Source organism: Diadema antillarum, unplaced genomic scaffold, assembly GCF_040938485.1.
Source record: "Diadema antillarum isolate AM-2024a unplaced genomic scaffold, OU_Dant_1.0 seq00002317_RagTag, whole genome shotgun sequence".
Taxonomy (NCBI): Eukaryota; Metazoa; Echinodermata; class Echinoidea; order Diadematoida; family Diadematidae; genus Diadema; species Diadema antillarum.
In genome coordinates this window covers 124,902-140,532 of record NW_027272939.1, presented here as the reverse complement: position 1 = coordinate 140,532, position 15,631 = coordinate 124,902, and the positions used below count along the sequence as shown (strand labels likewise).

Here is a 15,631-nt window from a genome sequence, read left to right as displayed (position 1 = left end):
ACTACTACACGTACCACTAGCTCTGCTACAGGCGCCAATGCCAGTAGTGCGTGTAGTAGTCTTAGCGCATACAGACTTTTTACGTCACAATCGAGGGTTTTTGCCTGCAAACTAATATTTCACGCCAAGCTGGGGTCGGTGTAGTGTAGTTTCTAGACGTTTTTATTTCGTGTTTATTTCTCCGAGTTGAAGTAAGCAGAGTGAGAGCACATACCCAGTGATTGCGACGCCACAACCGTTTTTGTCACAATCACTGGGTATGCACCCTCACTTGGCTTAGCGCAATACAGCGGGCTTCTGCACAATACACAAGCTGCAAGTCAGAGAAATAAAGACGAAATAAAAGCGGCTAGAAATTAAGACTAGGGTCAGTAATGCTTGTCGCTATTGGGGCACTGAAAATGACAAACTTATCACAGTTCTTGCACTTATTTCATGAAAAATTCATCAAAACTGCATAAAACTATATATATACACGTTGCTAGAGATTCATTGTAAGTTATGATATTGTGCATGGTAACCATGGCAACGGGGTGCCTACAGGTGATTGGTAACCACGCCCCCCCCCTCCCCCCCCCCCCCAAAAAAAAAATATATATATACATTATATATATCTGGAATCTAAACAGATTGGTTTCATTTGCCTTTCGTGCACATCACCCATTGTAGACCAACCTCAACACTGTTAAATTAGCCTGGATAAAAGGGAAAAGACGCCAAAGAGTTTTCCCTCATTGTCTCCTTAGCATTAATTCATTACTGCACGTTTTGATACATATTTACATATCATGATTTTTTTCATTTTATTCTATATATATATGTGACCGTGCACCTCAAAACGAACATAAAGTCGCACACACTGATTTTGCGTGGGGACTGAAAATAAGTGAAATGGGTCAACCTAGCCGAACTTGACTTTTTCATATTTTCTGAAAGAGCGGGTCTTCTTTTACATTATGCTAAAATTTGGTATCATAAAACGGACAGGAAAGTGTGTTTTTTAAGCAGTTTATCTCCAACATTTTTGGTAGAATAGTGTGATTAGGTGTGTCTTTAGAATCCCTTTTTCATTTCTGAAAAAAACCTTGTCCATACTCTTCACTTTCAACTCTAATAACTTTTGAAAGAATCGTGCTACTGCTTTGAAAGTTGGTATTAATCATGAACAGAATGTGTTAATGAGGCATGCTTAATTTCAATTTAATCTGATAATCTCTCATTGTTGTTACTCTGGTGGTTTACTTCTTGTTTTTTTGTCCCATTCATCGCACAGCCAGCACGGTTTGGTAAAGATTAAGCGCTTGAATAGACACTGTACTTCAGAGCTTCTTTTCTCAATTCACACTTTTCCTGAGTTTGTGCTTTCTTTCCAATATCTAGATAGGTTAGGAGAGTCCATTTGATTTGAGTTATACATCATTTTAAAGCTTAAAGTCTGCTCTTTCAGAATATGGTCTTAACTAAAAATTCATGTCTGGCGACTTTTTGTCTGTTTTGAGGTGCAGGGTCACATATATATATATATATATATTAACAAAAGCTAACGAACACAAAAGTACGTTTAATTCTTTGGTGGATAATCCAGCGCACGTGTGTATTCCTTCTTTACAAAGAAATTTATCTGCATTCTTGAATAAACTTCCTTTACGAACATGAACAATTATTGCTTTCCTCCGCTCTCTTCCAGGATTGTTTTGCATAACCATCGCTCTGTTAATGCTCAAAAGAGCTAACATTAGAATATAATTGGCTTTGCTCTCTGTATTCACCTATATTTTTAAGGGAAATTTGTGTCCATACATTACTAAAAACTACATTTGCCTACAAAGTAGTACGTACTTTGAAGTCAAATTTGTGTTGAAAGTACGACGGATGCAACTCTTTCATGCATTTTACTATTCGAAGATGATATCTTTCTTTCAATGGCCGTTTATTATGCCTTTGTTTACAAATATTGCTGTAACTTGAGAATGCTTCAGTATATTCTTCACATAAGTTGTACACAAAATATGCAAAAGGAAGGACATGCTCATTGAGCTTTTTGAAATTATGGGCTTTAGTTTTTGAGTTATTGACAGCTGAATCATGATTGGATAATACTAGTTGCCTTGGCAGCAGAGGATTTTTTTTTTTGCAATAGTCAATAAAAAGTTTTTTTTTTAATTGCATCTATAAAATTAAAAAAATCAAAGTTTGCAGCAGTAGGAGGCATTTTGGGGGTTACCAATCACCTGTAGGCATCCGGTTACCATGGTAACCATGTACAATATTATAACTTACATTGAATCCTACTGTATTGCCGACATCTCTAGCAACGTGTGCATATAAAGTTCTATGCAGGTTTGATGAATTCTTCATGAAATAAATGCAAAAACTGTGATAAGTTTGGTATTTTCATTGCCCCAATAGCGACAGGCGTTACCGACCCTAGTCTTTATTTCTAGTCGTTTTTATTTCGTCTTTATTTCTCTGAGTTGCAACTTGTGTATTGGGCAGAAGCCCGCTGTATTGAGCTAAGCCGGGTGAGGGCACATACCCAGTGAGTGCGATTCGGGCGTCGCAATCACTGGGTATGCGCTCTCACTCTGCTTACGTCAACTCGGAGAAATAAAGACGAAATAAAAACGTCTAGAAACTACACTATACCGACCCCCAGCTTGGTGTGAAAAGTTAGTTTGCAGGCAAAACCCTTGTTTGTCGAAGAAAAAGTATGCGTGCGCTAAGACTACTACACGCACCACTGCACTGGCGCATGTAGCAGTGCTAGTGGTGAGTGTAATAGTCTTGGCGTGCGCAGACCCCTTTGCGTTCGTTCCAACAAATAATGATACCTGGGGATGTTCATGGAGGTCCCATCTACCACCCTGTCTGGTCAAACCTTTTCTGCGGGGTGGGTTGAACGAACTCCTTAATTAAGCCTCCTACAGGAATTAGCGCCTTGACTAATATAACATCAAACCCTGGCTACGCCGTTGATAGGCCTCACTATATAGGCCTTCACAGTGATGTCGTACAGGCCGAGCAAGAGCTGAAATTCCACGATTTAGTCATTCAATTGTGACCCTGCACCTCAAAACAAACAAAAAGTCGCCAGACATGAATTTTTAGTCAAGACCATATTCTTAAAGAGCAGACTTTAATCTTTAAAATGATATATAACTCAAATCAAATGGACTCTCCTAACCTATCTAAATTTAAATATTGGAAAGAAAACACAAACTCAGGAAAAGTGGGAACTGAGAAAAGAGGCTCTGAAGTACAGTGTCTATATTCACATGGGCGTCACCAGGGGGGGTGCGTTGGGTGCGAACGCACCCCCCTTCAGACCCTAAAAAAAAAAAAAAAAAAAAAAAAAAAAAAAAAAAAAAAAAAAAAAAAAATCAGTCTGCGAGCGACCTCAACGCCGGACCTTAAATGATAATTAATATCTATCTTTTTTTTTTGCATCCGGGACAAAAAAAAAAAAAAAAAAAAAAAAAAAAAAAAAAAAAAAATCGTGGGCAAAAACAATTCGCAACCCTGGTTCTGGCAGCACTGATTTTATACATATCTACTCGTACAAGTTGGTGTATTCTATACAGTGTTTACTATTTAGATAGATTTTGGACATCCTTCCCATGCTTGGTCACTTCGACGCCACCTCGCTGGTCATACCTCCCCCAGTCATGAACATAAACCGACACCCCTGACTACCAGTGGTGGATCCAGGGGGAGGGGCGCACCGGGCGTCCCCCCCCCCCGTCCCCCGACCCCTCTTAATTTCTAAAGCGAAAAAAGTATAGCTACAAACGGCAGTTTTTGGACTGTAAAATGTCGAAATTTTCAAGGTCGCTCGCTCCGCTCGCTGGCATTTAGTCGTAATGCCATTCTCCTGAAGTTGCTGCCAGTAATTGCAGCCGGTTCCAGCCGGTTCCAGCCGGTGCGCCCCCCCCCCCCTTAATGCAAAAAAAAAAATATATAGCTATAATATACAAACGGCAGTTTTTGGACTGTAAAATGTCACAATTTTCAAGCTCGCTCGCTCCGCTCGCTCGCATTTAAATTCTCCTGATATTGCTGCCAGTAATTGCCAGCAGTTGTGCCTGGTGCGCCCCCTTAATTTCGATTTGCAAGCAAAAAAATATACATTTTGTAGCTTCAAACGGCAGTTTTTGGACTGTAAAATGTCAAAATTTTCAAGCTCGCTCGCATTTAATCTTTATGCAATTCCCCTGATGTTACTGCCAGTAATTGTCTGCAGTTGCGCCCGGTGCGCCCCCCTCCCTTGATTTCCAAAGCGAAAAAATATGGCTGAAGAACGGCAGCTTTTGGACTGTAAAATGTAAAATTTTCAAGCTCGCTCGCTCCGCTCGCTCGCATGTAATCGTTACGCTCTCCTGATATTGCTAGGAGTTGCGCCCGATGCACCCCCTTAAAATGCCAAAGCGAAAAAATATAGCAACAAACGGCAGGTTTTCTACTGTAAAATGTCAAAATTTTCAAGCTCGCTCTCTTCGCTCGCTCGCATTTAATCGTTATGCAATTCACCTGATGTTGCTGCCAGTAATTGCCAGCAGTTCCGCCCGGTGCGCCCCCCTCCCTTGATTTCCAAAGCGAAAAAATATGGCTAAGAACGGCAGCTTTTGGACTGTAAAATGTAAAATTTTCAAGCTCGCTCGCTCCGCTCGCTCGCATGTAATCTTTATGCTCTCCTGATATTGCTGCCAGTAATTGCTAGGAGTTGCGCCCGATGCGCCCCCTTAAATTCCAAAGCGAAAAAATATAGCAACAAACGGCAGGTTTTTTTTTTTTTTTTTTTTTACTGTAAAATGTCAAAATATTCAAGCTCGCTTGCATTTAATTGTTATGCCTTTCTCCCGATGTTGCTGCCAGTAACTGCCGGCAGTTGCGCCCGGTGCGCCCTCCCCCTTTATTTCCAAAGCGAAAAAATATAGCTCCAAATGGTAGTTTTTTTTTTACTGTAAAATGTCACAAATTTTCAAGCTCGCTCTCTTCGCTTACGCGCATTTAATCGTTATGCCATTCACCTGATGTTGCTGCCAGTAATTGCCAGCAGTTGCGCCCGGTGCGCCCCCCCCCCTTAATTTCCAAAGCAAAAAAATATGGCTACAAACGGCAGTTTTGGGACTGTAAAATGTCACAATTTTAAAGCTCGCTCGCTCCGCTCGCTCGCATGTAATCGTTAAGCCATTCTCCCGATATTGCTGCCAGTAATTTGTAGTTTCACACCGTCATTCCATAATCCATTTATAGCGGCCAAACCCCTCCCACAACCTCCCCCTTGCTCGTTCCGCTTGTTCGGGCTCGGTCGCGTTCATGACATCAGTGTAAGAATTATTACTAGAAGTTTATTTGAATTATACCTTTTATAGGCAAATTGTTCAATAACAATTTACTTCAAAATGTACTGATACCTTAAGCAAGTGGGACTGTTTCAAGTCGATAAAACACGCAAAATACCTGCATCAAATTGCACCATTTACAACATCAAAATGCAAAAAGTGCTCACCGTGGGAGGAGGACACTCCCTCCCACATCCTCCCCCTCGCTCACTCCTCTCGCTCTTGCTTGGCCGCGTTCATGATATTCAGTGTAAATATTAAAACAAGAAGTTTATTTGGATGATACCATTTTATAGGCAAATTGTTCGATGATAATAATCTACATCAAAATATACTGCTTTACTTTAAACAAGTGGGACTGTTTTCAAGTCAATAAAACAAGCAAAACATGCATCAAATCCCCCTCGCTCTCTCCGCTTGCTCGGGCTCGGTCGCGTTCATGACATTTTAGTGTAGCTGTAAGAATCAATGCAAGAAGTTTATTGAAATGATATAGTTTATAGGCACATTGTTCAACAACAAATTCCATCAAAATGTACTGCTACCTTAAACAAGTGGGACTGTTTCAAGTCGATAAAAACACGCAAAGAGCCTGCATCAAATTGCACCATTTACAACATCAAAATGCAAAAAGTTCTCACCGTGGGGGGGGGGGGGGGGGGGGGGGACAACAGGCACTTCCACACCCTCTCCCCCCCCCCCCCCCCCCCCTTGCTCGCTCCCTCGCATACTAACACCCCCCCCCCCCCCTCCCAGATGAAATCCTAGCTACGCCAGTGCCCTTTCCCCGCTTGGTTTCCCTCAAAAACAGTAAAAGTCTAGGGATTGAGAGCTTCCTATATATTCCAAATGTCTGTCAAAAAAAAAAAATCGTTACATTAGGGTCAAAACGCACCCCCCTTGAAAAAAAGCTGGTGACGCCCCTGATTCAAGCGCTTAATCTTTACCAAACCGCGCTGGCTGTGCGATGAGTGGGACAAAAAAACAGGGAGTAAACCACCAGAATAACAACAATGAAGGAATTATCAAATTAAAGAAGACCTCCGGATGATTTTCAGATTTTTACATTTGAACAATTCGTCGGTCGCATTACGAACCGGCGAATGTTCGAATTTGCGCGGAAACACGATTACGAGATAATCGCGTTTAAAGAATCGGGACTTCTTTAAACGTATAAAAACGTGTCTTATAACCACACATTGATGATAATATTACGAGAGTGATGAAAGCGGAATTTTCTGCTTTGTTTGATACTAAATATTACTTTGTAGCCACACCTGGGGCTCTGTGGTAGTGATGCAAAGTGCGTTTGCCGGTTCGTAAAACCCCCCATTTCAGCGTTTTACGTATATCGTGTACTAAAGAGCGGGCATTACGAACCGGCAAATGTTTACATTTGCCGGTTCGTAAAACCCATGCTCAATACGTGTGGACTTCAGCGAGTGCGCATTACGAACCGGCAAATGTAACATAAAATGGCGCGTATCATAACACATTCCACACGCTTAGGTGGTACGCGCACAGTGTAATGTATACATTCGCCGCTCTAGGTAGTGGGATTGTGATTCATTCATGTTCATTCATGTTCATTCATGTTAATTGTATCATAATCATGGATATTAGGAAAGTGTAACAAACACCACAGTTATTTTCTCTAACTATACAACCTACCTGTAATTTTACACATTAATTGTTGATGCGAGTAATGTTATCAAACTGTGCAATGGGTTTTTGATTGGATGAGTACCGTTCTAAAGTGTGCCTGGTACCGGTAGTCACTGCAGGGCTGCCAACTCTCACTCATTGAGAGTAAGACTCACTCATTTTGGTCCTTTCTCACTCTAAAACTTGATTTCATTTGCATGCATTTCTATTGATCTCACTCATTTTGCCTCCTAAATCATAGCATTGGCCAATGGGGGTCTCACTCTCAACTAGTTTCAAATGTTGGCAGCCCTGTCACTATCTATAAATAAAGTGTTAAATTCATTACCAGTATCAGTAGGCCTATTGAGAGAATATAATTACACCCATACAAACACAAACATACACAAACACACACTATACACGCACATACCAAAACCAGTAAACACACTCGAACCCACACACACAACCTACTTTCTTTACACATTAATTGTTGATGCCAGTAATGTTATCAAACTGTGCAATGGGTTTTTATTGATTACCGGTACTGGATGAGTACTAAAAGTGTGCCTGGTAGTCACTGTCTGTAAAAAAGTGTAAATTCATTATCAATATTGAGAGAATATAATTACACCCATGTAAACACAAACACACACTATACACGCACATACCAGTACACACACTCGAACACACACACACATACCATCTTACAAAGCAGTCATAATCACCTCGTTCTCCAAATTCTAGGTATCTGTGTCTCTCTAACTCCTCTTTTTTCTATTCTCTTGTTCTTTTCTTTTGTTTATTTTCTATTCATCAGTCCCCAAGTTTGTGAAAAATTCTGCATTATATCAATTCAAAATGCACCATACCACATGTGTGTTCATAATTACATACAGTAACTACAAAAAAAAAGCATTCTCCTCAAACTTCCAGATATAACCTGTAAATTAGTGATTTTTTTTTTTTTGCATTTTCGACAGCTCACAATAATTACATTGTACACTATTATTACAATACATTATATTACAATTAATACAAAATAAATGTGACATTCTCCATGATACTTCACAATGTAATCTCACTTGGAAATCGATGAGAAGTTAGGCATTTGTTGCATTTCAGAATTGTGTTCTGACCACTATAAAAGTGGTGCAATAACATAGAAAATACAAAATTCTCCCAACACTTCACGAGGTAATCTGACCTGTAAATTGGTGAGAAGTTCTGCATTTCTTCGACTTCACAGGTGTATTACAGTATATTACGCATGTTAGTCACAAATAGTGCAATAACATGATCAAGTGTACCATTCTCCTCACACTTCACAAGGTAATTTTGCCCAGGGTTGAATTAATGAAAGTGATACCCAATGTGCTTATAAACACGAGTCTACAAACTTTAACAGTCTGCCAACTACTGGACTGATGGGAGGAGAGAAGTGTACGTCATTTGTCTCTTTTTGCTGTCCTTAGGATGGGGGACAACATGACAAAGTGTTAATAACATGTCTGGCTAGCCATTCTCTTTCTAGGACCAGAATTTTCAAGGCAAGATGATATTGTCTGATAGACATTCTGTCATTTTCACTGAGGCAATCATAGCCGAAAGATTTATGGTTACGTGTTGAATCACATCTTTGATAGTTAAAATGTGTTCTACCATCTACAAATATTTCTGACTTTTTGTAGGCTTCCCCACTGTTCAGCTTTTCTTTGACAATTCTGTTTTAGATTCCATGAATTTTTTCATGACAACTGAAGATCTATCAGGAATAGAACTGATATCAGTACCTACAGATTCTTCCACATGAAAATCTTCTGGCTTTGCACTGACATCTATCTTCCACTCCCTCAAAAGCCTGAATGGCAGTAGTTTCCAAATTTGCAATGAAGAGACAATAAATGGAATACATACTGGAACACTACACTTTATTTCTATTGTTTCTTTTATATTTGAATAAGGTCCTCCCGAAGTGATCAAAATTGGTCAATTTATGTAAAACTGTGTTGAAATTATTGAAAGCATGTAGAAAATATGTAACACTGAAGATAAAACAATTACCAGAAAGTATTACAAACTTGATCATGCAACAAGTCTATATTTGTACAAGGCATTATGAGCAAGAAATTCACCAATAATTCCCTTTCCTTTCCTTACAAGAAACATGTAGTTTGCCTAAATGGTCTTTATTTTAGGAAAGTTGGTCAACAGTTAGTGCACTAGATATAATAATGTAAATACAACCAGATGTATACCCACAACACTAGATAGAGGGCAGTATAAAATACATACGGCATATGAATATGCTGTACTTCCATTACACTTCACAAACATTTTTCTATTGCTTTGGACTGTGTCCGGTTACCATCACAATTGGTTCTTCATTGTCTGACAGGGACATTGCTTTCTCGAGATTTAACAGTTTTCCATCATCCAGCAAGGTTCAGTATTCTTTGTAATCTGAAATAAGAAAATTAAAGGAGTGGAGGACTTAGTCTGCTTTCAAATTGAAATCAGGTACACCTAATGCAAGGAAAACAAATACATAATTTGATGAAACTGCCAAGTCTGGTTGAATAATTGTTACTTCATTTACTGTTTTTTTTAACTATTGTTTGCAGAAGACAAACTATTTTCTTTAAATTTTACAGGTTGCCTGCCACAAACTTTTTTTTTTTTACAACAGTGAAGGATAAAAGAAAAAAAAAAGATAATCAAAGTATTTATCACATGTTTAGATTATTTTACATTTGTTATTGGAAACTTAAGTTTTGGCTCATAATTGCTTTTTTAGGAATTTACACCACACAGACAGATAATGCAAGAAATACAAACAGCAGTTATACAATGCCCTGAACTTCTCAACTCCAGTTGAATTACCTTCAGTTTCAAAGGTAACATTGCTGCGTTGTTTCTTAGAATGCGGACACCACATTTGTTTGTAGAGGCTCTGCTTCTGTTGCTGCTGCTGCTTCTAGCAGTGTTGCTGATGTTCCTGGAAGTGCAGATGCTAAAGTTGCAAATAGAGGCTCTGCTGCTACAGTGGTAAGTAGAGGCTCAGTTGCTACAGTTGTAAGTAGAGGCTCTACCACTGCTGTCGTACGTAGAGGCTCAGCTGCTAGGGCTGTATGTACAGGCTCCGCTGCTGCTGCTGCTGCTTCAAGCGGTGCTGCTGATGTTTCTGGGGATTCAGCTGTTACAAATCGACGTTGAGGCTCTGCTACTGCTGTCGCAGGTAACGATACTGCTGAGGAAGTTTTAAGCAATCATCAATGAATAAATTATGTTACAATCCTGAGGGTAGAATCAACAAGATTTATACTAGATATACATGTACTTGCAAACATCTATCATGGACACTAGAATCTACAGTGTATTACATGCACATAAAGCAAATTATCAGTAATTGATTTTGTTTTGGGACTGAGAAGAGACGTTGACATAATACATTGCAGGGGCGTCACCAGCTTTTTTTCAAGGGGGGTGCGTTTTGACACTAAATGTAACGAGATTTTTTGGACAGACATTTGGAACATAGGAAGCTCTCAATCCCTAGACTTTTACGGTTTTTTTGAGGGAAGCCAAGCAGGGAAAGGGCACCGGCGTATCTAGGATTTCATCTTGAGGGGGGGGGGGGGGGGGGGGGGGGGAGCGAGAGGAGTGAGCGAGAGGAATGATGTGGGAGGGAGTGTCCCCCTCCCACGGTGAGCACTTTTTGCATTTTGATGTTGTAAATACTCGTAGTGCAATTTGATGCAAGTTTTTTGCGTGTTTTATCGACTTGAAACAGTCCCACTTGTTTAAGGTATCAGTACATTTTGAAGTAAATTGTTATTGAACAATGAAATTGCCTATAAATGGTATAATCTAAATAAACTTCTAGTAATAATTCTTACACTGATGTCATGAACGCGACCGAGCCCGAACTAGCGGAACGAGCAAGGGGGGAGGTTGTGGGAGGGAGTTGTCCCCCTATAAATGGCTTATGGAATGACGAAGTGAAACGACAAATTACTGGCAGCAATATCAGGAGAATGGCATAACGACTACATGCGAGCGAGCGGAGCGAGCGAGCTTGAAAGTTTTGACATTTTACAGTCCAAAAACTGCCGTTTGTAGCCATATTTTTTTTTTTGATTTGGAAATTGGGGGGGGGGGGGGGGGGGCGCACCGGGCGCAACTGCTGGCAATTACAGGCAGCAACATCAGGTGAATGGCATAACAATTAAATGCGAGCGAGCGAAGAGAGCGAGCTCGAAAATTGTGACATTTTACAGTCCCCAAACTGCCATTTGGAGCCATATTTTGCGCAACTGCCGGCAATTACTGGCAGCAACATCAGGAGAATTGCATACCAATTAAATGCGAGTGAGCGGAGCGAGCGAGCTTGAACATTTTGACATTTTACAGTTAAAAAAAAACTGCCGTTTGTAGCTATACTTTTTCGCTTTGGAATTTAAGGGGGGCACATCGGGCGCAACTGCTGGCAATTACTGGCAGCAATATCAGGAGAGCATAGCGATTACATGCGAGCGAGCGGAACGAGCGAGCTCGAAAATTTTACATTTACAGTCCAAAAACTGCCGTTCTTAGCCATATTTTTTCGCTTTGGAAATTAAGGGGGGGGGGGCACCGGGCGGAACTGCTGGCAATTACTGGCAGCAACATCAGGTAAATTGCATAACGATTAAATGCGAGCGAGCGAAGAGAGCGAGCTTGAAAATTTTACATTTACAGTCCAAAAACTGCCGTTCTTAGCCATATTTTTTCGTTTTGGAAATCAAGGGGGGCGCACCAGACGCAACTGCTGGCAATTACTGCAGTTGCAGCAACATCAGGTGAACTGCATAACGATTAAATGCGAGCGAGCGAAGAGAGCAAGCTTGAAAATTTTACATTTTACAGTCCAAAAACTGCCGTTCTTAGCCATATTTTTTCGCTTTGGAAATCAAGGGGGGGGGGGCGCACCGGGCGCAACTGCTGGCAATTACTGGCAGCAACATCAGGTGAACTGCATAACGATTAAATGCGAGCGAGCGAAGAGAGCGAGCTTGAAAATTTTGACATTTTACAATAAAAAACTACCGTTTGTAGCTATATTTTTTTCGCTTTGGAAATTAAGGGGGGGGGGGGCGCACCGGGCGCAACTGCTGACAATTACTGGCAGTAACATCAGAAGAATTGCATAAAGATTAAATGCGAGCGAGCTTGAAAATTTTGACATTTTACAGTCCCAAAACTGCCGTTTGAAGCTATATCTGTTTTTTGCTTTAGAAATTAAGGGGGACGCACCGGGCGCAACTGTTGGCAATTACTGGCAGCAATATCAAGAGAATTTAAATGCGAGCGAGCGGAGCGAGAGAGCTTGAAAATTGTGACATTATTTTTACAGTCCCCAAACTGCCGTTTGTAGGTATATTTTTCGCTTTGGAAATTAAGGGGGGCGCACCGGGCGCAACTGCCGGCAATTACTGGGAGCAACTTCAGGAGAATGGCATTACGACTAAATGCGAGCGAGCGGAGCGAGCGAGCTTGAAAATTTTGACATTTAAGAGTCCAAAAACTGCCGTTTGAAGCTATATTTTTTCGCTTTGGAAATTAAAGGGATAGTACAGTATTGTTGGAGATGAGAATTGGGCTTTTAACTTTTTGCGAGATAACAGGAAAACACTTATGATATAGTACAGAGCATACCATTTTAGGAGGAATTAAAAGTTTTTTTTGATGAAAATCGGGTTTGGAATGACTGAAACATCCAAAAACAAAGTAAAACAAAGCGACCGTAAGAAAGTGTGGGTCCCACACTTTTTTAGAATCGCTCTTTTTGGATATCTCAGCCATTTCAAAAACCAATTTTCATCAAATAAACGTTGAATTCCTCTTAGAATTACATGCTCTTTCATATTTTATAACAGGTTTCTCATTATTTCACCGAAAAATGTTAGAAACCCAAAATTGGGTCTCAACCAAAACTGTACGATCCCTTTAAGAGGAGGGGGGGGGGGGGGACGCCCGATGCGCCCCTCCCCCTGGATCCGCCACTGGTAGTCAAGGATGTCGGTTTATGTCCATGACTGGGGGAGGTATGACTAGCGAGGTGGCGTCGAAGTGACCAAGCGGGGGAAGGATGTCCAAAATCTGCACTCTAGAGCATTCCCTGCTCCGTATCGTACGGAAGTACAGTACGGTCGATAAATAGTAGATATGTATAAAATCATTGCTGCCAGAACCAGGGGTGCGAATTGTTTTTGCCAACGAATTTTTAATTTCTTTTTTTGGTCCCTGGTGCAAAATATATCAAAAAAAAAATAGAAAAGAATGATTATTTAGCGTCCGGCGTTGAGGTCGCTCGCAGACTGATTTTTTTTTTTTTTTTTTTTTTTTTTTAAAATAGGATCTGAAGGGGGGTGCGTTCGCACCCAACGCACCCCCCCTGGTGACGCCCATGCATTGTAAGCAATAATCAATATCAGACTTTTAAAGGAAGGAAGTGGAAAGCTAACAGTCTTCAGCATCCTACAGTCATTACAAACTGCAATATAATTACAACATTCGTTTTATTCATTACACAGAATTGAACATTTATATTGAAATGGCAATGCAATGAAAGTACATTGTACCTACATGATACTATGCATAAAAATCTCTACATATTTTAAAATGAAAAAAGACATAATATATCTTGATAAACTTATTGATGTAGAACAAATCAGTAACTATGTATTCAAATTACCTCAGGCAGAAAGAGGAATGCCCTCGTCATCTGACATCCTACGTCCATCCATGGGCATGTTGAAGACTTGAAGCACCCTCCCTTTCCACCAGCCATTTTCACTTCTCATATGTACGCAGGAACCTTGCTTCGGTTTGGTCCGTTGAGCATGATAGAGGTCACTTGAGCTGACAAGATTCATAGAACCATCCCTCTTCCACTTGACAAGAACATCTATGCCTACGGTGGTTCAAAAACACACAAAAAATTGTATGGACAATTTCAGTGAGAAATTTGACAGTTGTTTCATACACTATGTGATAAAACATTACAAGTACCTGCAAGTTTGAAAAATGTGAAGAAGAGTATTTCTTAGAGCTAAAGCACAATTTCAGAAGAAAAAACAAATAACAAAAGGAAATTCTTTACAGACAATCAACTACGACATATTGTGAAACAAAATGAAAATAGCTACAGCCAGCATACCTATTTCAAATGCAAATTGTCATCAAAGTCTGCTGATCTCTGAAGGGCATAGTAATTCAGGTGCTATTGGTCGAGCTTTTACACCTTGGGGTTGGCAAAGGTAAATAATAATAACTGCTACACATTCTTTGATTAGAAATGTGATGTCTTTCACATAAAAACCTAACAATCTTATACACAGAAGTGCTTGTTTCTTTTTTCTCTTTTACTACATTGAGTAGCAGTCAACATTGATATACATGTATGAAATAATTACAGTAAGGCCATTAGAAACTTGCCCCAAGTATGCTCAAGCAGGTGTCTAGGGAAGAGCTTGTAATATCAACATCAGCCTGTCCTCACAAGGTTAATATCTACATAAGATACTTGACAGTAGAGTTAGATAAGATCAACATTACAGTAAAGGTACATTACCGGTACATTCCAGATATCAAAACAGTGATTTCTGTCAAATGACATGGTATTGTCCAATCATCTGTTCCACTGAAAGTAATAAATGACCTATTCCATTCACCTACATATTATGTAAACAGAGAATTTTTTTTTTTTTTGAATACCTGGTTCCCGGTACACTTTATGGTCCACAAGTACCGGTACCATAATCACTTGTTATGAATCAAACTTACCATTATATAGGCAGAAGGAAAAACATCCTCATCACCACTACTCTCTGTGGCTGTACGTAGAGGCTCTGCTGCTACAGTCTGAAAGGCTCATGCTGCTAAGGTTGTAAGTTAGGATCATGCTGCTACAAATGTAGAGTTTTACGGTAGCATACGTAGACGCTCTGTTGCAATAGTACTGTCGGTAGGCCTACTGTAGTATGTAGAGGCTTCGCGACTACAATTGTATGGAGAAGTTCAGCTGCTACAGTTGCACTTTACAGGCTCTGCTAATGCTGCTGCTGCGCCGAGAGGTGCTGCTGATGTTCCTTGGATGCTAGCTGCTACAGTTGTAATGATAGCAGTGCTGCCTTTGTTTGTGGGGACTCGGCTCCTGCTTGTAGTGGCCTGCTGCTCCTAGAAATATCCCCAAGAAATAAATAAGGAAAATCATGTCTGTGTTATCAGGGCACAAATAGGATAACTTACATAGAATAAAATCCTTGGATATAGGCTTATACTTGTACATGAGTGTTAAAAAAACTGTGAGTACCGGTACCGGTAATCAACTTCGTTTAATTTTTCTGAAAGTTCATTGATATCTGTACCGGTACCACCGTGGTAATCAAAATAAGTACCAGTACCGTACCGGTGAATACAACCTCGATCTAGAGCCTATATGTTTATGATTTTATGGATCTATAGTTAGACAGTAAAGGCCAGAGTAGCTTTTCTTGCATGCTTAAGGAAGCTATGTAACTATAACACTTAACACTGTTAAACGCTAAACAGTCTCATCATGCAATCTCATTCTTACTTAGGGCCTAAATACTATTTTTTTT

At 40.1% G+C, this 15,631-nt stretch overlaps 1 long non-coding RNA gene across 2 annotated transcripts; it reads right to left on the bottom strand.

Moving 5' to 3' along the window:
• Window positions 1-9,727: 9,727 nt before the first annotated feature.
• On the bottom strand, window positions 9,728-15,010 carry LOC139714564 (uncharacterized). 2 transcript variants are annotated; one of them, XR_011709719.1, is made up of 3 exons: window positions 14,814-15,010; window positions 13,723-13,941; window positions 9,728-10,236 (listed from the first exon to the last, which is right to left on the bottom strand). It is a non-coding gene; the product is annotated as an uncharacterized lncRNA (long non-coding RNA). The 2 variants fall into 2 exon arrangements; XR_011709718.1 differs by having other exon boundaries at window positions 9,728-10,233.
• Between the last annotated feature and the right edge of the window lie 621 nt (window positions 15,011-15,631).